This window comes from Scyliorhinus canicula, chromosome 13 (assembly GCF_902713615.1).
Source record: "Scyliorhinus canicula chromosome 13, sScyCan1.1, whole genome shotgun sequence".
NCBI classification, from domain to species: domain Eukaryota; kingdom Metazoa; phylum Chordata; class Chondrichthyes; order Carcharhiniformes; family Scyliorhinidae; genus Scyliorhinus; species Scyliorhinus canicula.
Genome location: NC_052158.1, coordinates 42,327,685 through 42,350,496, shown reverse-complemented (window position 1 = coordinate 42,350,496; position 22,812 = coordinate 42,327,685). Strand labels below are relative to the sequence as shown.

Sequence of the window (22,812 nt, the reverse complement as noted above, 5' to 3'; positions counted from 1 at the left end):
CTCGTTGTATCGTGTTTCCGCATTGGTCTGAGGCCTCCGTATAGGCGTCATCAGCCAAGACCTCAGCGAATAACCCCTGTCACCTAGCAACCAGCCCCTCAGCCGGGGGGGGACGTCCCTCAAACATCGCAGGGATGAACGACTGCGCTAGTATGTAGGAGTCATGCACACTCCCTGGGAACCTTGCACAGACATTCATGATCCTCATGTGGGGGTCGCATACCACCTGGACATTAATGGAGTATGTCCCCCTCCTGTTTGTGAACACTTCCTTGTCCACAGCAGGCGGGCGCATGGGGACGTGAACACAGTCGATTGACCCCTGAACCCTCGGTATCCCGGCCACACTGGCAAATCCACGGGCTCGTGAGTCTTGACTTGCTCGGTCCTCGGGAAAGGTGATGTAGCGATCGGCGATGGCATAGAGGGCGTCGGTCACATCCCGGATGCACCTGTGCACCGATGACTGGGAGATCCCAGAGACGTCCCCGCTCGGAGACTGGAAGGAGCCGGTAGCATAGAAGTTCAGAGCGACCGTCACCTTGATGGCTACCGGGATCGCGTGTCCTCCCCCCGTTCCACGTGGGGCGAGGTGCGACAGGAGTTCGCAGATATGTATCACCGTCTGCCTACTCAGCCGGAGTCTCCTCCTGCAGATGATGTCCGGCATTGTTAGGAAAGAGACCCGGACACGGTACACCCTCGGCTTTGGTCGTCGCCTCTGGCGCCGTGGCTGCACCCTCACTCTCTCCTCTTCCTCTTCCTCCTCCTCCTCCCCCCCCCCCCCATGCTGCTCGACGACTGGCAACTCCTCGGCCCTTCCCTCTGCTGCTGCAGCTGGCCCTGCAGCCACTGCGGGTTGTGGGTGTGGATGCTGCTGCATCTCCAAATCCAGTAGAGCTGCCCCAACCACTGCGCAGAACATAGCCGTTCTGTTCCCATGCATCGTGCTAACCTACAGAAGGGTGGTGGGAGGCAGAGAAACGGGACATGTTAGACGGAGGTTAGTCAACACCTCGGCAGCCGCTTGCCACGGGATACCAGTGTGTCCCGGTGGCCTGGTCGCGCTGCTGACACGCGGTCAGCCTAACCCCTGGTCACTTTCTGCATCCAACGGCCAGTAAACTATGGCCTCCTCACGGGTGCGTCAGTGGCCTGTGTCCGGAAGCCACAGGGGAACCAGCGGCCGTGTCCTCGTCACCTGCACACCATGGCATGGTGGCAGACATTTTGTTACGGGCTTGGACGGCTCACTCTCTACCTAACCCCCCCCCCCTCCGTCGCCCCCCACTGCCCCCTCCGTCGCCCCCCACTGCCCCCTCCGTCTCCCCCACTGCCTCCCCCGTCTCCCCCACTGCCTCCCCCGTCTCCCCCACTGCCTCCCCCGTCTCCCCCACTGCCTCCCCCGTCTCCCCCACTGCCTCCCCCGTCTCCCCCACTGCCCCCTCCGTCTCCCCCACTGCCTCCCCCGTCTCCCCCACTGCCCCCTCCGTTTCCCCCACTGCCTCCCCCGTCTCCCCCACTGCCTCCCCCACTGCCTCCCCCGTCTCCCCCGCTGCCTCCCCCGTCTCCCCCCCACTGCCCCCTCCGTCTCCCCCACTGCCCCCTCCGTCTCCCCCACTGCCTCCCCCGTCTCCCCCACTGCCTCCCCCCCACTTCCCCCCCGTCTCCCCCACTGCCTCCCCCGTCTCCCCCACTGCCTCCCCCGTCTCCCCCACTGCCTCCCCCGTCTCCCCCACTGCCTCCCCCGTCTCCCCCACTGCCCCCTCCGTCTCCCCCACTGCCTCCCCCGTCTCCCCCACTGCCCCCTCCGTTTCCCCCACTGCCTCCCCCGTCTCCCCCACTGCCCCCTCCGTCTCCCCCACTGCCTCCCCCGTCTCCCCCACTGCCCCCTCCGTTTCCCCCACTGCCTCCCCCGTCTCCCCCACTGCCTCCCCCACTGCCTCCCCCGTCTCCCCCACTGCCTCCCCCCCACTTCCCCCCCGTCTCCCCCACTGCCTCCCCCCCACTGCCCCCTCCGTCTCCCCCACTGCCCCCTCCGTCGCCCCCACTGCCTCCTCCGTCGCCCCCACTGCCTCCCCCGTCGCCCCCACCTGCCCCCCCCGTCGCCCCCACTGCCCCCCCCGTCGCCCCCTCCGTCTCCCCCACTGCCTCCTCCGTCGCCCCCACTGCCTCCCCCGTCGCCCCCACTGCCTCCCCCGTCTCCCCCACTGCCTCCCCCGTCTCCCCCACTGCCTCCCCCGTCTCCCCCCCACTGCCCCCGTTCTGGACCCCCTCCCGTTCCCAGGGATGCCTTCCCCGTTGTGGCCAGACTCGAGCGGTGCGCTGAGCGATGCGCTGAGCGGTGCGCTGAGTGGTGCGCTGAGCGGTGCGCTGAGCGGTGCGCAGAGTGGTGCCCTGACCTCCTCCAAGCAGTCGTCAGCCAGGCCGACTGGTTGACGAATTTAAAAAGCAGGTGTGTTTCACGACGTCCAAACAGGGCGCCATGACGTCGGGACTTCGGCCCATGCGGGCCGGTGAATAGCGGGGGGGCTCTCAGTGGCGATTCTGGTCGTGTCAGGGGCGGGAAGGAGGCGTCTGTCGGGAAACGCGACTCCGACAATTTGCGGGGTTCGGAGAATAGCGGGAGGGCGTCGGAACAGCGTCGCCGTAAAAATTTCCGACGCCCGCTATTCTCCGAACCGTCGTGAGTCCGGAGAATCGCGCCCATGGTTACGCACGGGCTTCATCAACACTGTTGAGGATGCAAGTTTCACCTTAACCAGCAGTGAAGGTCCATTGGGACAGACCCAATTCCCAATCAGTGCAGAGGGAGCTTTAACAAAAACAGAAAATGCTGGATTAATTCAACAGGTCTGCCAGCATCTGTGGAGAGGGAAACAGAGTGAATGTTTCGGATCTAAGAACTGAAACAAGATAGAAATGTAAAGAATTATATAACTGGAAAGGGGGCAGAATAAAAGATTGGGATGGGTCAGGGAACAGGAGATGTGGACAAATTTGTCTTGGATGTAAGATAAAGGGGTGCGTTAATGCTGTCATTAAGGGATGAGGAGTGTTAATGGAGAGAAAATGGGAGATGGCAGAATGTTATGGGAGCAACTGAGCTGCCAGGGACAGTGGCCAAGAGGGAGAGGAGTGGGATAGGCCAGGGACAGTGGCCAAGTGGGGGAGGAGTAGGATAGGCCAGGGGTGGCCAAGTGGGGGAGGAGTAGGATAGGCCAGGGGTGGCCAAGTGGGGGAGGAGTGGGATAGGTCAGGGACAGTGGCCAAGTGGGGGAGGAGTGGGATAGGCCAGGGACAGTGGCCAAGAGGGAGAGGAGTAGGATAGGCCAGGGACAGTGGCCAAGTGGGGGAGGAGTGGGATAGGCCAGGGACAGTGGCCAAGTGGGGGAGGAGTGGGATAGGCCAGGGACAGTGGCCAAGTGGGGGAGGAGTGGGATAGGCCAGGGACAGTGGCCAAGTGGGGGAGGAGTGGGATAGGCCAGCGACAGTGGCCAAGTGGGGGAGGAGTGGGATAGGCCAGGGACAGTGGCCAAGTGGGGGAGGAGTGGGATAGGCCAGCGACAGTGGCCAATAGGGAGAGGAGTAGGATAGGCCAGGGACAGTGGCCAAGTGGGGGAGGAGTGGGATAGGCCAGCGACAGTGGCCAATAGGGAGAGGAGTAGGATAGGCCAGGGACAGTGGCCAAGTGGGGGAGGAGTGATAGGCCAGGGACAGTGGCCAAGTGGGAGAGGCCAGGGACAGTGGCCAAGTGGGGGAGGAGTGGGATAGGCCAGGGACAGTGGCCAAGTGGGGGAGGAGTGGGATAGGCCAGGGACAGTGGCCATGTGAGAGAGGAGTGGGATAGGCCAGGGACAGTGGCCAAGTGGGGGAGGAGTAGGATAGGCCAGGGACAGTGGCCAAGTGGGAGAGGAGTGGGATAGGCTAGGGACAGTGGCCAAGTGGGGGAGGAATGGGATAGGCCAGGGACAGTGGCCAAGTGGGGGAGGAGTGGGATAGGCCTGGGACAGTGGCCAAGAGGGAGAGGAGTGGGATCGGCCAGGGACAGTGGCCAAGTGGGGGAGGAGTGGGATAGGCCAGGGACAGTGGCCAAGTGGGGGAGGAGTGGGATAGGCCAGGGACAGTGGCCAAGTGGGGGAGGAGTGGGATAGGCCGGCGACAGTGGCCAATAGGGAGAGGAGTAGGATAGGCCAGGGACAGTGGCCAAGTGGGGGAGGAGTGGGATAGGCCAGCGACAGTGGCCAATAGGGAGAGGAGTAGGATAGGCCAGGGACAGTGGCCAAGTGGGGGAGGAGTGGGATAGGCCAGCGACAGTGGCCAATAGGGAGAGGAGTAGGATAGGCCAGGGACAGTGGCCAAGAGGGAGAGGAGTAGGATAGGCCAGGGACAGTGGCCAAGTGGGGGAGGAGTGATAGGCCAGGGACAGTGGCCAAGTGGGAGAGGCCAGGGACAGTGGCCAAGTGGGGGAGGAGTGGGATAGGCCAGGGACAGTGGCCAAGTGGGGGAGGAGTGGGATAGGCCAGGGACAGTGGCCATGTGAGAGAGGAGTGGGATAGGCCAGGGACAGTGGCCAAGTGGGGGAGGAGTAGGATAGGCCAGGGACAGTGGCCAAGTGGGAGAGGAGTGGGATAGGCTAGGGACAGTGGCCAAGTGGGGGAGGAATGGGATAGGCCAGGGACAGTGGCCAAGTGGGGAGGAGTGGGATAGGCCTGGGACAGTGGCCAAGAGGGAGAGGAGTGGGATCGGCCAGGGACAGTGGCCAAGTGGGGGAGGAGTGTGATAGGCCAGGGACAGTGGCCGTGGGGGAGGAGTGGGATAGGCCAGGGACAGTGGCCAAGTGGGGGAGGAGTGCGATAGGCCAGGGACAGTGACCAAGAGGGAGAGGAGTGGGATAGGCCAGGGACAGTGGCCAAGTGGGGGAGGAGTGCGATAGGCCAGGGACAGTGACCAAGAGGGAGAGGAGTGGGATAGGCCTGGGACAGTGGCCAAGTGGGGGAGGAGTGCGATAGGCCAGGGACAGTGGCCAAGTGGGGGAGGAGTGGGATAGGCCAGGGACAGTGGCCAAGAGGGAGAGGAGTAGGATAGGCCAGGGGCAGTGGCCAAGAGGGAGAGGAGTAGGATAGGCCAGGGACAGTGGCCAAGTGGGGGAGGAGTGTGATAGGCCAGGGACAGTGGCCGTGGGGGAGGAGTGGGATAGGCCAGGGACAGTGGCCAAGTGGGGAGGAGTGGGATAGGCCAGGGACAGTGGCCAAGTGGGGGAGGAGTGGGATAGGCCAGGGACAGTGACCAAGAGGGAGAGGAGTGGGATAGGCCAGGGACAGTGGCCAAGTGGGGGAGGAGTGCGATAGGCCAGGGACAGTGACCAAGAGGGAGAGGAGTGGGATAGGCCTGGGACAGTGGCCAAGTGGGGGAGGAGTGCGATAGGCCAGGGACAGTGGCCAAGTGGGGGAGGAGTGGGATAGGCCAGGGACAGTGGCCAAGAGGGAGAGGAGTAGGATAGGCCAGGGACAGTGGCCAAGAGGGAGAGGAGTAGGATAGGCCAGGGACAGTGGCCAAGTGGGGGAGGAGTGGGATAGGCCAGGGACAGTGGCCAAGTGGGGGAGGAGTGGGATAGGCCAGGGACAGTGGCCAAGTGGGGGAGGAGTGCGATAGGCCAGGGACAGTGACCAAGAGGGAGAGGAGTGGGATAGGCCAGGGACAGAAAAATAACAGACGAAACATTACAATTAACCTCAATGTGCAGATAAGAATGGCTAGACAGACAATACACATATAGTGAAACAATGTACTATGGAAGGGTGGGGGAAGTTACTGTCTAAAATTGTTGAACTCAATGTTGAGACCAGAAAGCTGTAATGTGCCTAATCGGAAGATGAGGTGCTGTCCTTCCAGTTTGCGCTGGACCTCACTGGAACATTGCAGCAGTCCAAGGAGGGACATGTGGGCTTGAGAGGAAGATGATGAGTTAAAATGGTAAGTAACCAGAAGGTTGGGGTCATACTTGCAAACAAAGCAAAGATGTTCAGCTAAGCAGTCGCCCAGTCTGCATTTAGTCTTCCCAATGTAGAGGAGACTGCATTGGGAGCGAATACAGTAGACTAGATGGGAGGAGGTCAAAGTGAAATGCTGTAACACCTGAAGGGGTATTTGGGGCCTTGGACAGTGAGGAGGTAAAGGAACGATTACAAGGGAAGGTGGCATGGGAAGATGGTGAAGGGTTCAGGGCAATGGACGCCCATGATGTCGCGGAGGGAATGGTCCCTGCAGGATTCTGACAGCGTGTAGTGAGGGGAAGATGTGTTTAGTGATGGCATCATGCTGGAGTTAGCAGATGATGATCCTTTGAATACAGAGGCTGGGGAGAAAACAATGAGGCCAAGAGGGAGGCCCCGGACTATCCCCAGTCTTTTATTCTGCCCCAACTCCTCCGCCCCTTTTCAACTGTATAATTCTGTGCATTTTGACCTCTTCAGCGCTGCAGAAGGACATTTAGATCCAAAACAGTGACGCGGTTTTGATCCACAGATGCTGCCAGACCTGCTGAGTTTGTTCAGCATTCTCTGCTTTTGTTTCACATTTCCAGCATCCACAGTATTCTGCTTTTTTTGAGGGGAACGTTACTTTGTTCTGTAGCTGTCCCAGGTAATGCTTGCTGTGGATGTTATCATATTAAAAAAATGTTCTGATTGTCAGAACTGGTTTGAGTGCTCCCACACGTAAGAGATCTAAAATAATGATTTTCTGGGATACTTACGTGGGCCGTGACTGCTGGAATCCAGGATGGCTGCAAGAGAAAAGTAGACATTGTTAGTTCACCAGAATCAGAATGGGTTTAAATCTTACTCTCCAACTTGAGCAGAGGCTAATATTCAGATGCAGTGTTGAGGATTGCAGCACTGTTAAAAGTGCTGCCTTTTTGATGAGATGTTATATTGCAGCCCCTGCTGCTGTCCCTTCTTGGCCTGCTGCAATGTTCCAGTGAAGTCCAACCCAAACTGGAAGAACAACATCTCATCTTCCGATTAGGCACATTCCAGCCTTCTGGACCAACATCGGGTTCAACAATTTTAGACAGTAACTTCCCCCTCCCTTCCATAGTTTGTCTTAGTCGTGCTCTTCACAATCTGTGTTATGGGAGAGGTGTTTTCTGAACCTCAAAATGTATCATGGAGTTCACCCAACCCCCACCGTTAATGGATTGTTGCTTTTGAAGCACACGGCTTGTTCCCCAGGTATGGTATTACAATTATGGACACGTGGTTTTTAAAACAAAACAATGTTTATTCCAAGAACTCAAATTAACCTTTTAAATCAACACTGGATCTCTTAACACCCCTTACTTCAAAGATAACCCCGAAAATAATACAACACTGCCCAATCCTGCAAACTGTTGCTTTACAAATCCAATTCTGATTTCACCAAAGGATTAAGAGATAGTCCTTCATGGCAGAGATCATCAGCAATGCAGCTCACAGCCACACCCAAGCTTTCTTCAAACTGGCTTTCTCCTTTCAAGCAGCTCACAGCAAAACAGCCAGGCACTTTTCAGCTGCTCTCTCTCAAAACTGAAACTAAAACTCCCAGAAAGCAGAAGTGAGCTCAGCTCCCCCACTGTGACATCACTTCAGTAATATGATCAGCTTCATCTCTTAAAAGGTACATTTCTTAAACATCCAATTTTTAAAGGCACTCTCACGTGACAACAGTCATCCATGGTGTTTGCTGTGTGCAAATTGCTTGTCCCGTTTCCTACATTACAACAATGATTACACTTTTTAAAAATGCTTCATTAACTGTCTCTTTCACAGTGGTTGTGAAAGGGTTGTCGAAATACAAGTCTATTAAGAGCAGATTTGGACCAAATGTTCATAGAATCCCGACTGTGCAGAAGGCTATTTGGCACATTAAGTCTACACCGGCTCTCCGAAAGACTACCCAACCTGGGCCCCACCCTATCCATGCAACCCTGCCTAAATGCAATCCAGAGAATTGATTGAAAACTTGCCTGAGGAGCCCTGCTCACTGCGAGCATTGATCAGGATGAGGTCAGCTAGATAAATTTGGAGTGGTGCTGATTTTTTACACAACTTAAAAAGCTTGGTTGAAACTAACTATCACTCCATATCAAACTATAGTAGCTTCTGAAACAACCCAATGAACAAGATTTAACTTTTAAAATATTTTACTGTAACAAACTAAAACATAGTATTGGCAATTTAAAGTGAAGTTTACTTTTATTTGAGGAGTCATTTGCATATTATTGTTTTAGGTTTGATGGTTACGGCTAAACAAAAATCTGTTGTGGAAGAGTACAAGACCTACCACCCCCTCAGGATAAGAGTTAAGAGCAGATGGAACTGTTCCCATTAGTGAAAGGATTAAGAACTAAATGGTCACAGATTTAAAGTAATTGACAAAAGAAGCAAACAAAGCAATACAGGGAAAAACTTCACGAATTAAGTGGCTAAGGTCTGGACTACACCACCGAGGTTGAATCAAAGTATTCAAAAGGCAATGAATTGTTATCTGAAAAAAATGAGAAGGCAGGAGACGTGGATTGCTGAGAGTGCCAATGCAGACATGATGGGCTGAATGGTCTTCTTCTGCACTGTAAAATTCAGATTCTTTAATGGCAGCTGCCATGTCCCATGGCCCTCTATTTCCCAGCTGTAGATGCAGTTACTTTACTCAACTCCAATGTTCCTTCAGACAGTGGTCTCAGCACACCAGATTTCCATAGGTCCCCAAAAAACAGACAGATCGTTGCCTGGTTCCCGGATTCTGCCCATGTTTTCCTTCACCATCCCTCCTTGCCACCTCAGTTGCCTGATACCCAATGTTTTATAGTTCCGGGTAGCCAGCACAGTTAATTTCACATGTTAGCTGCATTGAGTTTTTCTTCCACAAAAACAACTGGGGTCTCATTTCCTGTGCACTTATCAGCTCTGAACTACTGTTGTCTGTTCTCAATTCCTCATTTCACTGAGACGTGGCCAGGATTAGAACAATTACTTGTTTGCAATATTTATAATATAATCAGTGTCCGGTTAAATTGCAATTAATGTAGTTACAATTTCATTGAAAATAAAATCCTAAATCTGTGCAGAGTATACATGTGCCTATTGGTGCAGGGCCAACTATACATTAATACTTATAGCCTGGGTTACAATTCTATATTCAGCTTCTGAAGGACAAGTTAGAAAAAAACAAGATTCTCCAAAAACCTGGCTAAGTGTTTGACGCTGGCGTAAACACCGGAGTATTTCACGCCGGTGTCAACGGTCTCTTGGCCCAGAGATTCAGTGGCCCACAGGGAGCCAGCACGGCGCTGGGGTGCTCCATGCAGCTCCGGCGCCGATACGCAGCCCTGCACTGGCGGCCGTGGGTCCCCACATGTACGCGGCGGCCGCTTCCGTGCCGGGGCCGCACAAAATGGCAGAGGCACACAGCGGGCCGGCACGGAAGAAGGTATACCCCCCCCCCCCCCCAGAACGCTTGTGCCCGCCGATCGGTGGCCCCCGATCACAGGCTTGACCATCATGGAGGAGGCCCCCCCCCCCCCCCCCCAGAGACTGATCCCCCCCCTGCCCTCCATCAGGATGGTCACCGCAGCCGTGATGCTGAGCTCCCACCAGGTGCAACCGTGTTAGAACCACACCAGTGGGAACTCGGCCGGCCGACCCAGAGAATCGTTGCAGTTGCCTCCTTCAACGACCCCCGACCGGCGTCACGTCGACCTCGCGCGTGCAACTGGGGCTGATTCTCCGGTCGGCGGAGGGTCGCGTCCCAGCGTCGGACTCGATTGTGGGTCTGAGAACCCATTCTCCGCCCCCGCGCCGAGCTCGATTTCGGCATGGAGGCTCGGAGAATCCTGGCCAGATTCCACAAACTACTTGAATAGTCAGAAAACCCTTCTGAAGGCAGGAATTTGGTCTGTGATCTGGCCTTCCATAATGTTTCCCAGCAAAACTGCTCTGATCTTGGGCAGTTTCTGTTCCTACCCATATTGCACCAAGACTCAAGCTCAATGCAAGTATATTAACCATAATTCTGGTAACAGTGTTCAACTTTAGCTTTACCAAGGTCAGAAGTGAGAAATAATTTAATATTTGCATGTTCCCAGCCATCAATCGGAGCGTTATTCTGAACAGTGTACTATGAACACAACTTAAGACTACTCAGAATCACAACCTGATGGTGGGTGTGTAATTAGTCCCCCACAAACCCCCCGACTCTCCCGGGTACTGAACAGAACCTTACCTTTAGCATTCTTCAGTCTCATTATGACTCCAGCCAGCAGGATCATAAATCCAATTCCAAATCCCAGGGCTCCAACAATGATCTTGGGTTTCTCCGATTCAGTTGTGCTCCCTACTTCTGTACAAGCAAAACAATCTAAGTGTTAGAGCAGTGCAGGGGCTCTATTGAAATGGAGAGTATCCAAATCCACATCACCAGGGAGCTGGATTTTCAAACCAAAATCACAGAGAAGGGGAGTGATTGTGTGACACAAGCAAGAGAGTTTTGAGGGTAGTCACATGACTATGATATGGTTGTGCTAGAAGCTGGTAATTTCTCGATTACACCCCTCGCCACACGCCAGAATAGATAAGGACAAGAAGCTCACTGCTAAACTTTCCATTACATGGAGCACTAGCATTGGGGAAGGTGGGAGTTATGCTATCAAGACAGGTTACACTGGAACAGGAAGGGAGAAATGGAATTGAAAAAAGGTGGGGGAAAAAGGGTAAAAAGAGAAAAAAAAATTTAAAAACCATCTGGGAAAATAAAAGTAAATTAGCACCAAGTAGAAAGTTAACCCAGAATGATGAAATACGAAAAACGATGAGCACGGAAAAATAAATAATTTCTAAGCTGGGAAAGGAAAAAGCAAGGAAAAAAATGAATTCGGGGACCAGGAGCAGTGCTGAACGTGAGCAAAAGGTGTTACGTACTGCGATTGGAAGCATGTATGTAACAGCATGAAGAAAAGGTAAAACACTGGTTTAAAGTATTTTGGGGATAGAATAACAATTGAGGAGTCATTATACATGCAGGAGAGAATGTTTGCTGCAACACTGACGTACACAGGCAGCGAGATCTTCGGACTATTCACGCCAGTGGAATCTTCTGGTCCCATCAATAGCACACCCCCACCGCAGGTTTCCCCTCGCAATGTGGGGTGGATTCAATGGGAAATTCTATTGACAGACGCGTGTCCCGAAAATCCTACCATCAGCCAATGGTGGGCTGCCTCCTACCACCAAGATGTCGGCGTTGGACTGGGGTGGGCACAATAAGAAGTCTTACAACACCAGGGTAAAATCCAACAGGTTTATGTGGCATCACTAGCGTTCGGAGCGCAGCTCGTTCATCAGGTAGTGAAGAGGTGGGTTACGAAAACACAGATATAGACAAACTCAATGATGCAAGATGATACTTTGAATGCAAATCTTTGCAGGTAATTAAATCTTTACAGGTCCAGACAGTGCGACTGGAGAGAGGGATAATAACAGGTTAAAGAGGTTTGAACTGTCTCAAGCCAGACAGTTGGTAGGAAGACAACGTTGGCCGAGTTGCATGAGTATGTATGTCGTACCTGGTGGGTGGTATTCTCACATGCAATGGTGGTATCCTCAGCACTTTACCACAAGCCCACAGATAACCTCACGATGCTCCACGTCTCCAGCCTCCACTCGAAACACAAAGAAGCCATCCTCAATGGACAAGCCCTCCAAAAAAACAGGATCTGCTCAGACGAGGAGGAACGTAACAGACATCTAGAGACGCTGAAAGATGCCCTCCTAAGAATGGGATAGGTTGCTCGACTCGATTGACAGTCCCACAGCAAAAAAACCCCACCGACCTCCTCAGATGACAAACACGGGACACAACCGACAGAGTACCCTTCATCGTCCAGTACTTCCCCGGAGCGAAGAGAAACTGCGACATCTTCGAAGGAGCCTTCAACAACGTCGTCAATGAAGATGAACATCTTGCCAAGGCCATACCCACAACCCCACTACTTACCTTCAAACAACCGCGCAACCTCAAACAACCATTATTTGCAACAAACTACCCAGCCTTTAGAACGGTGACCACGACACCACACAACCCTGCCATGGCAACCTCTGCAAGACGTGCCAGATCATTGACACGAATACCATTACACACGAGAACACCACCCACCAGGTACATGGTACATACTCATGCGACTCGGGCAATGTTGTCCACCTCATAAGCTGCAGGAAAGGATGTGCCGAAGCGTGGTACATTGGCGAGACCATGCAGACTGTGACAACGGATGAACGGACATCGCACGACAATCACCAGGCTGGAATGTTCCCTTCCAGGGAACACTTCAGCAGTCAAGGGCATTCAGCCTCTGATCTTCAGGGAAGCATTCTCCAAGGCAGCCTTCAGGATGCACGACAACGCAGAATCGCCGAGCAGAAACTTAAAGCCAAGTCCCACACACGAGTACAGCCTCAACCGGGACCGTGGATTCATGTCTCATTACATTCACCCCCCCACCATTTGGCCTGGACTTGTGAAATTCCTACCAACTGTCCTGGCTGGAGATAATTCACACCTCTTTAAACTGTGATAAATTCTCTCTCCAGTCGCACCATCTGGACCTGTAAAGACTTAATTACCTGCAAAGCGTTGCATTCAATGTATCATCTTGCATCATTGGCTTTGTCGATATATGTGTTTGCGCAACCTACCTCTTCCCTCACCTGATGAAGGAGCTATGCTCCGAAAGCTAGTGATTTGAAACAAACCTATTTGGACTTGACCTGGTGTTGTAAGACTTGTTACTGGTCCCACCACCAAGAATATGCCGCGGGGAGGACCAGTGAATTTCCCCCAAGGTTCAGACAGTCAACATGATTGAGAGCAAGAAAAGTGCTGACCCACAGTGAATTTAGTTACACAACAGTAACAAGGAACCAAGTTCCTAATATGTAGGATTTCTTTAACAACATGTGATAGTGGGAATTCTATTCCCTTCACTGGCGGCGGGATACTCTGGTCCTGCTGTCAGCGGACTCCCACCTGCAGGTTTCCTGCAGCGTCAATGGGAATTTCCATTGACAGCGTTGGGAGCAGAGGAATTTAATTGCCAGTGAACGGTGTGCTGCTTCCTGTTGCTGAGAAACACGTGAAGGGGAGGCCAGAGAATCCCGTCCCATATTTGTAAAGGAGAGATTGCTGGATCTAAAGTCTGGTACAATATAGAGTTAATACTTAGGGTCTTGAAATGGGCATTATACCCATGTTCAGAGCAGAGGGAAAGGTAAGTACAAGAATGGAAGATTTGGAAAAGATGGTACAGATTGAATGACTGCATGGAATTTAATAAAGTGAATAGATTTTGACAGACCTGCTCAGTAGCAGAATGTTTTGGTTTTATTTCAAGTTGTAATACATGATAGTTGATTGTGTTTCTTACCCCAGTCTGTGTTTCTTGGGTCCATTCGGAGGCTGATGTGAGTCACACGACAGGTATATTTATCACCAGATACTGGTGATATTGGAGGAGCTCCTCCACCTGATAGGTCCAGTCACCATCTGACAACAGGACAGGTTAACAACACCATCAGGACAGGCTCACCATTTTTCAACCACGTGACTTCAATCTTAGATGGGTAGAATCCAGTGACATGAAAGAGAGCAGGGCTGATTGTCCAGAATGTGGCGATGTTTTAGGTCGGATAGTGACAGCTGGTTTGACTGGAACAGAGACAGAAGAGTCAACTTAGACATCAACAACATAGTAAAATGGCAGCAAATGTTTTCCATCATTTCTAACTCTCCTCCAGCCCCATTACTATTGTGTCGGAGTTTTGGAAGGCCTTCAATTAACTCCTTTTCTAAAGTTCTAACTGTCACTCAGTAAGTTTTGCAAGACATGGAACTGTATTCGAACAGATCATATTCATAGAGGAATATACATCCCTGAAGAATGGGAACACCATTACCGAGTGGTTTCAGTAAGATTACTAAGTGTGAAGTGAAATGAGATACCTTGACCTTCAATTGGTCTAGTGGTTCCTGGTAGCTTTTTGCTATTAGTTCATTTGTTGTGATTCCAAATGGCTTGAAAAATATTATTAAGAACTGCCAATGAAAACTGGAGGTATGATTAGGTGACACCTGAAGCAGTGACCAAGGGGCAATGTTGGATATTAAACTGCAGTAACTTGAATGGCTTCATGTAAAATACAGGGGGTGGCTGATCAAAAAACATGATCAGCCAATTCCCAGTCAATTATAATGAATAACAAGTCAAATGTGATTAATAGTCTAATGGTACATTTATCTGAAATGAAATGAAAATGAAAATAGCTCATTGTCACAAGTAGGCTTCAAATGACGTTACTGTGAAAAGCTCCTAGTCGCCACATTCCGGCCCCTGTTCGGGGAGGCTGGTACGGGAATTGAACTGTGCTGCTGGCCTGCCTTAGAACAAAGAAAAATTACAGCACAGGAACAGGCCCTTGGCCCTCCAAGCCTGCGTCGATCCAGATCCTTGATCTAAAACTCACCTATTTTCTAAGGATTTGTATCCCTCTGCTCCCTGCCCATTCATGTATCGGTCTCGATACATCTTAAATGACGCTATCGTGCCCGACTCTACCACCTCCACCAGCAATGTGTTCCAAGCACCACCACCCTCTGCGTAAAGAACTTTCCACGCATATCTCCCTTAAACTTTTCCCCTCTCACCTTGAACTCGTGACCCCTAGTAATTGAGTCCCCCACTCTGGGAAAAAGCTTCTTGCTATCCACCCTGTCTATACCTCTCATGATTTTGTAGACCTCAATGAGGTCCCCCCTCAACATCCGTCTTTCTAATGAAAATAATCCTAATCTACTCAACCTCTCTTCATAGTTAGGGCCCTCCATACCAGGCAACATCCTGGTGAACCTCCTCTGCACCTTCTCCAAAGCATCCACATCCTTTTGGTAATGTGGCAACCAGAACTGTACGCAGTATTCCAAATGTGGCCGAACCAAAGTCTTATACAACTGTAACATGACCTGCCAACTCTTGTACTCAATACCCCTTCTGATGAAGGAAAGCATGCCGTATGCCCTCTTGACCACTCTATCAACCCGCACAGCCACCTTCAGGGTACTATGGGCCTGAACACCCAGATCTCTCTGTACATCAATTTTCCCCAAATGCTTTTTATTTTACCGTATAGTTCGCTCTTGAATTGGATCTTCCAAAATGCATCATCTCGCATTTGCCCTGATTGAACTCCATCTGCCATTTCTCCGCCCAACTCTCTATCTATCTATATTTTGCTGTATTCTCTGACAGTCCCCTTCACTATCTGCTACTCCACAAATCTTAGTGTCATCTGCAAAATTGCTAATCAGACCACCTATACCTTCCTCCAGATCATTTATGTATATCACAAACAACAGTGGTTCCAGCAAGGATCCCTGTGGAACACCACTGGTCACAGTTCTCCATTTTGAGAAACTCCCTTCCACTACTACTTTCTGTCTCCTGTTGCCCAGCCAGTTCTTTATCCATCTAGCTAGTACACCCTGGACCCCATGAGACTTCATTTTCTCCATCAGCCTACCATGGGAACCTTATCAAATGCCTTACTGTCCATGTACATGACATCTACAGCCCTTCCCTCAATCAACTTTGAAACTTCCTCAAAGAATTCTATTAAGTTGGTAAGACATGACCTTTCCTGCACAAAACCATGTTGCATATCACTGATAAGCCCATTTTCTTCCAAATGGGAATAGATCCTATCCCTCAGTATCTTCTCCAGCAGCTTCCCTACCACTGACGTCAGGCTCACCGGTCTATAATTACCTGGATTATCCCCGCTACCCTTCTTAAACAAGGAGACATTAGCAATTCTCCAGTCCCCGGTACCTCACCCATGTTCAAGGATGCTGCAAAGATATCTGTTAAGGCCCCAGCTATTTCCTCTCTCACTTCCCTCAGTAACCTGGGATAGATCCCATCCGGACCTGGGGACTTGTCCACCTTAATGCCTTTTAGAATACTCAACACATTCTCCCTCCTTATGCCGACTTGACCTAAAGTAATCAAACATCTATCCCTAACCTCAACATCCATCATGTCCCTCTCCTCGGTGAATACCGATGCAAAGTACTCGCTAAGAATCTCACCAATTTTCTCTGACTCCACACGTAACTTTCCTCCTTTGTCCTTGAGTGGGACAACCCTTTCTCTAGTTACCCTCTTGCTCCTTATATATGAATAACAGGCTTTGGGATTTCCTTAACCCTGTTTGCTAAGATATTTCATGACCCCTTTTAGCCCTCTTGATTCCTCGTTTCAGATTGGTCCTACATTCCCGATATTCCTCCAAAGCTTCGTCTGTCTTCAGTCGTTGAGACCTTATGAATGCTTCCTTTGTCCTCTTAGATAGTCTCACAATTCCACCTGTCATCCATGGTTCCCTGATCTTGCCATTTCTATCCCTCATTTTCACAGGGACATATCTGTCCTGCACTCTAATCAACCTCTCTTTAAATGCCTCCCACATATCAAATGTCGATTTACCTTCAAACAGCTGCTCCCAATCCACATTCCCCAGCTTCTGTCGAATTTTGGTATAGTTGGCCTTCCCCAAATGTAGAACTCTTCCTTTAGGACCACTCTCATCTTTGTCCATGAGTATTCTAAAACTTACAGAATTGTGATCACTATTCCCAAAGTAATCCCCGACTGAAACTTCAACCACCTGGCTGGGCTCATTCCCCAACACCAGGTCCAGTATGGTCCCTTCCCGAGTTGGACTATTTACATACTGCTCTAGAAAACCCTCCTGGATGCTCCTTACAAATTCTGTTCCATCAAGACCTCTGACACTAAGTGTATCCCAGTCAATGTTGGGAAAATTACAATCTCCTATCACCATCACCCTGTTGTTCCTACATCTTTCCATAATCTGTTTACATATTTGTACCTCGATCTCACGCTCGCTGTTGGGAGGTCTGTAGTACAGCCCCAACATTGTTACCGCACCCTTCCTATTTCTGAGCTCTGCCCATATCACCTCACTGCTCAAGTCCTCCATAGTGCCCTCCTTCAGCACAGCTGTGATATCCTCTCTGACCAGTAATGCAACTCCTCCACCCCTTTTACCTCCCTCTCTATCCCGCCTGAAGTATCAATATCCTGGGATATTTTGTTGCCAATCATGCCCTTCCCTCAACCAAGTCTCAGTAATAGCAATAACATCATACTGCAGAGGGAAGCAGAGCAGAGCTACTGATCAGCTGTTCTGGGGAAATTTGCATACGTGCAGTGTGGTCAGCCTAATTTGAAGGTGTACCTGCGAAGGAGACCCAAGGAATTTGAGTGAAGGCTAGCATCCAGCAGAGGGCAGCAGAGCAGAGCTACTGATCAGCTGTTCTGGGGAAATTTGCATACGTGCAGTGCGGTCAGCTTAATTTGAAGGTGGTTTGTGGAGGGGCTGTTGTCAAGTGACAGTTAAACCCGAAACACTTCGTCAGTGTTTCCCACCCTACCTCATCCTCTAACCAAAAATAAAACCACGGTTATTGGGAAGCGGGAGTAGGGGCCTGTCGTGAAGGCGAGTGAGTGCCTTTAAATTTGCTTACCTTTCAGCGGGAGCAGGGTTTGAGGGAATATCAAGTAAACTCTTCCTTTCTTTTTCTTTTTCTTGTTTTATTTTTTAATCTAGAGGTGATGTCAGGGAAGGCAGTACAATGCTCCTCCTGCAGAATGTTTGAGGTGAGGGACGCCGTCAGTGTCCCTGCTGATTTCATCTGTGGGAAGTGCACCCAACTCCAGCTCCTCAAAAACCGTGTTAGGGACCTGGAGCTTGAGCTGGATGAACTTCGGATCATTCGGGAGGCAGAGGGGGTCATAGATAGGAGCTTCAGGGAAGTAGTTACACCAAAGACTGGAAATAGATGGGTAACTGTAAGAGGGACTGGGAAGAAGCAGTCAGTGCAGGGACCTCCTGCGGTCGTTCCCCTGAGTAACAAGTATACCGTTTTGGATACTTGTGGGGGGGGGACTTACCAGGGGTAAGCCATGGGGTACGGGCCTCTGGCACGGAGTCTGTCCCTGTTGCTCAGAAGGGAAGGGGGGGAAAGGAGTAGAACATTAGTAATTGGGGACTCAATAGTCAGGGGCACAGATAGGAGATTTTGTGGAGCGAGAGACTCGCGTTGGTATGTTGCCTCCCAGGTGCAAGGGTACGTGATGTCTCGGATCGTGTTTTCCGGGTCCTTAAGGGGGAGGGGGAGCAGCCCCAAGTCGTAGTCCACATTGGCACTAACGACATAGGTAGGAAAGGGGACAAGGATGTCAGGCAGGCCTTTAGGGAGCTAGGATGGAAGCTCAGAGCGAGAACAAACAGAGTTGTTATCTCTGGGTTGTTGCCCGTGCCACGTGATAGTGAGATGAGGAATAGGGAGAGAGAGCAATTAAACACGTGGCTACAGGGATGGTGCAGGCGGGAGGGATTCAGATTTCTGGATAACTGGGGCTCTTTCTGGGGAAGGTGGGACCTCTATAGACAGGATGGTCTACATCTGAACCTGAGGGGCACCAATATCCTGGGGGGGGAGATTTGTTAGTGCTCTTTGGGGGGGTTTAAACTAATTCAGCAGGGGCATGGGAACCTGGATTGTAGTTTTGGGGTACGGGAGATGGAGAGTATAGAGGTCAGGAGCACAGATTTGACTTCGCAGGAGGGTGCCAGTGTTCAGGTAGGTGGTTTGAAGTGTGTCTACTTCAATGCCAGGAGTATACGAAATAAGGTAGGGGAACTGGCAGCATGGGTTGGTACCTGGGACTTCGATGTTGTGGCCATTTCAGAGACATGGATAGAGCAGGGACAGGAATGGTTGTTGCAGGTTCCGTGGTTTAGGTGTTTTAGTAAGCTCAGAGAAGGGAGCAAAAGAGGGGAAGGTGTGGCGCTGCTAGTCAAGGACAGTATTACGGTGGCGGAAAGGATGCTAGATGGGGACTCTTCTTCCGAGGTAGTATGGGCTGAGGTTAGAAACAGGAAAGGAGAGGTCACCCTGTTGGGAGTTTTCTATAGGCCACCTAATAGTTCGAGGGATGTAGAGGAAAGGATGGCGAAGATGATTCTGGAAAAGAGCGAAAGTAACAGGGTAGTTGTTATGGGAGACTTTAACTTTCCAAATATTGACTGGAAAAGATATAGTTCGAGTACATTAGATGGGTCGTTCTTTGTACAATGTGTGCAGGAGGGTTTCCTGACACAATATGTTGACAGGCCAACAAGAGGCGAGGCCACATTCGATTTGGTTTTGGGTAATGAACCAGGCCAGGTGTTAGATCTGGAGGTAGGTGAGCACTTTGGAAACAGTGACCACAATTCGGTGACCTTTACGTTAGTGATGGAAAGGGATAAGTATACCCCGCAGGGCAAGAGTTATAGCTGGGGGAAGGGCAATTATGATGCCATTAAACATGACTTAGGATGTATAGGTTGGAGAAGTAGGCTGCAAGGATTGGGCACACTGGATATGTGGAGCTTGTTCAAGGAACAGCTATTGCATGTTCTTGATAAGTACGTACCAGTCAGGCAGGGAGGAAGGGGTCGAGCGAGGGAACCGCGGTTTACCAAAGAAGTGGAATCTCTTGTTAAGAGGAAGAAGGAGGCCTATGTGAAGATGAGGCGTGAAGTTTCAGTTGGGGCGCTTGATAGTTACAAGGAAGTGAGGAAGGATCTAAAGAGAGAGCTAAGACGAGTAAGGAGGGGACATGAGAAGTCTTTGGCAGGTAGGATCAAGGAAAACCTAAAAGCTTTCTATAGGTATGTCAGGAATAAAAGAATGACTAGGGTAAGAGTAGGGCCAGTCAAGGACAGTGGTGGGAAGTTGTGTGTGGAGGCTGAGGAGATAAGCGAGATACTAAATGAATACTTTTTGTCAGTATTCACTCAGGAAAAAGATAATGTTGTGGAGGAGAATGCTGAGACCCAGGCTATTAGAATAGATGCATTGAGGTGCGTAGGGAAGAAGTGTTGGCAATTCTGGACAAGGTGAAAATAGATAAGTCCCCGGGTCCTGATGGGATTTATCCTAGGATTCTCTGGGAAGCCAGGGAAGAGATTGCTGAGCCTTTGGCTTTGATTTTTATGTCATCATTGGCTACAGGAATAGTGCCAGAGGACTGGAGGTTAGCAAATGTGGTCCCTTTGTTCAAGAAGGGGAGTAGAGATGACCCCGGTAACTATAGGCCGGTGAGCCTCACGTCTGTTGTGGGTAAAGTCTTGGAGAGGATTATAAGAGATACGATTTATAATCATCTAGATAGGAATAATATGATTAGGGATAGTCAGCATGGTTTTGTGAAGGGTAGGTCATGCCTCACAAACCTTATCGAGTTATTTGAGAAGGTGACTGAACAGGTAGACGAGGGTAGAGCAGTTGATGTGGTGTATATGGATTTCAGTAAAGCGTTTGATAAGGTTCCCCACGGTCGTCTATTGCAGAAAATACAGAGGCTGGGGATTGAGGGTGATTTAGAGATGTGGATCAGAAATTGGCTAGTTGAAAGAAGACAGAGGGTGGTGGTTGATGGCAAATGTTCAGAATGGAGTTCAGTTACGAGTGGCGTACCACAAGGATCTGTTCTGGGGCCGTTGCTGTTTGTCATTTTTATAAATAACCTAGAGGAGGGCACAGAAGGTTGGGTGAGTAAATTTGCAGACGGCACTAAAGTCGGTGGAGTTGTAGACAGTGTGGAAGGATGTTGCAGGTTACAGAGGGACATAGATAAGCTGCAGAGCTGAGCTGAGAGGTGGCAAATGGAGTTTAATGTAGAGAAGTGTGAGGTGATTCACTTTGGAAAGAATAACAGGATTGCAGAATATTTGGCTAATGGTAAAATTCTTAGCAGTGTGGATGAGCAGAGGGATCTCGGTGTCCATGTACATAGATCCCTGAAAGTTGCCACCCAGGTCGATAGGGTTGTGAAGAAGGCCTATGGTGTGTTGGCCTTTATTGGTAGAGGGATTGAGTTCCGGAGCCATGAGGTCATGTTGCAGCTGTACAAAACTCTGGTACGGCTGCATTTGGAGTATTGCGTACAGTTCTGGTCGCCTCATTATAGGAAGGACGTGGAAGCTTTGGAACGGGTGCAGAGGAGATTTACCAGGATGTTGCCTGGTATGGAGGGAAAATCTTATGAGGAAAGGCTGATGGACTTGAGGTTGTTTTCGTTAGAGAGAAGAAGGTTAAGAGGTGACTTAATAGAGGCATACAAAATGATCAGAGGGTTAGATAGGGTGGACAGTGAGAGCCTTCTCCCGCGGATGGAGGTGGCTAGCACGAGGGGACATAGCCTTAAATTGAGGGGTAATAGATATAGGACAGACGTCAGAGGTAGGTTTTTTACGCAAAGAGTGGTGAGGCCGTGGAATGCCCTACCTGCAACAGTAGTGAACTCGCCAACATTGAGGGCATTTAAAAGTTTATTGGATAAGCATATGGATGATAAGGGCATAGTGTAGGTTAGATGGCCTTCAGATTTTTTCCATGTCGGTGCAACATCGTGGGCTGAAGGGCCTGTACTGCGCTGTATCGTTCTATGTTCTATACTCCCAGGTACTAATCCAAGCCCTAAATTCATCTGCCTTACCTACCACACTTCTTGCATTAAAACAAATGCACCTCAGACCACCAGTCCCTTTGCGCTAATCATCTGCTCCCTGCCTACTCTTCCCCTTAGTCACGCTGACTTCATGATCTAGTTCCTTACAGGCTTTAGTTACTACCTCCTTACTGTCCACTAACCTCCTCATTTGGTCCCCCCCCCCCCCCCCCCCCCCCCCCCCGAGGACATTGGTTCCCGTCCGGCCCAGGTGTAGACCGTCCAATTTGTATTAGTCCCATCTCCCCCAGAACCTCTCCCAATATCCCAAAAATCTGAACCCTTCCCTCCTACACCATCTCTCAAGCCACGCATTCATCCTGCCTATTTTTTCATTTCTACTCTGACTACCACGTGGCACTGGTAGCAATCCTGAGATTACTACCTCCGAGGTCAGACTTTTTAAACTTGGCTCCTAACTCCCTAAATTCTGCTTGTAGGACCTCATCCCATTTTTTTACCTATATCATTGGTGCCTATATGCACCACAACAACTGGCTGTTCACCCTCCCCTTTCAGAATGTTGTGCAGCCGATCCGAGACATCCCTGACTCGAGCACCCGGGAGGCAACATACCATTCGGAAGTCTCGTTTTCGACCACAGAACCGCCTATCTACTCCCCTTACAATTGATTCCCCTATGACTATAGCCCTTCCACTCTTTTTCCCACCCTTCTGTACAGCAGAGCCAGCCACGGTGCCATGAGCCTGGCTACTGCTGCCATCCCCTGGTGAGTCATCTCCCCCAACAGTATCCAAAACAGTATACCTATTTTGGAGGGAGATGACCACAGGGAACACCTGCACTGCCTTCCTGCTTTTTCTCTGCCTTTTGGTCACCCATTCCCTGTCTCCCTCAGCAATCCTAATCTGCGATGTGACTAATTCGCTAAACGGACTATTCATGACCTCCTCAGCATCACGGATGCTCCAAAGTGAGTCCATCCGCAGCTCCAGAGCCGTCATGCGGTCTAACAAGAGCTGCATCTGGACACACTTCTCACACGTGAAGGAGCCAGGCACATCAGCCACGTCCCTGAGCTCCCACATTGAGCAAGAGGAGCATAACACTGGTGACACGGATAACACTTGGTCTGCTTTCAAAGCCGGCGATTTAGCCCTGTGCTAAACAAGCCCCA

At 50.7% G+C, this 22,812-nt stretch overlaps 1 long non-coding RNA gene across 1 annotated transcript in view; it reads right to left on the bottom strand.

Annotated features, from left to right (window-relative positions):
* LOC119975909 overlaps positions 1-22,812 on the bottom strand; it is a 64,043-nt gene that overhangs the window by 4,244 nt on the left and 36,987 nt on the right. Inside the window, exons 3-5 of the long non-coding RNA XR_005462827.1 lie at positions 13,460-13,740; positions 10,264-10,380; positions 6,758-6,787 (exon numbers count right to left, since the gene is read on the bottom strand). This is a non-coding gene — a long non-coding RNA (uncharacterized LOC119975909). The remainder of the gene's footprint in view (positions 1-6,757; positions 6,788-10,263; positions 10,381-13,459; positions 13,741-22,812) is intronic.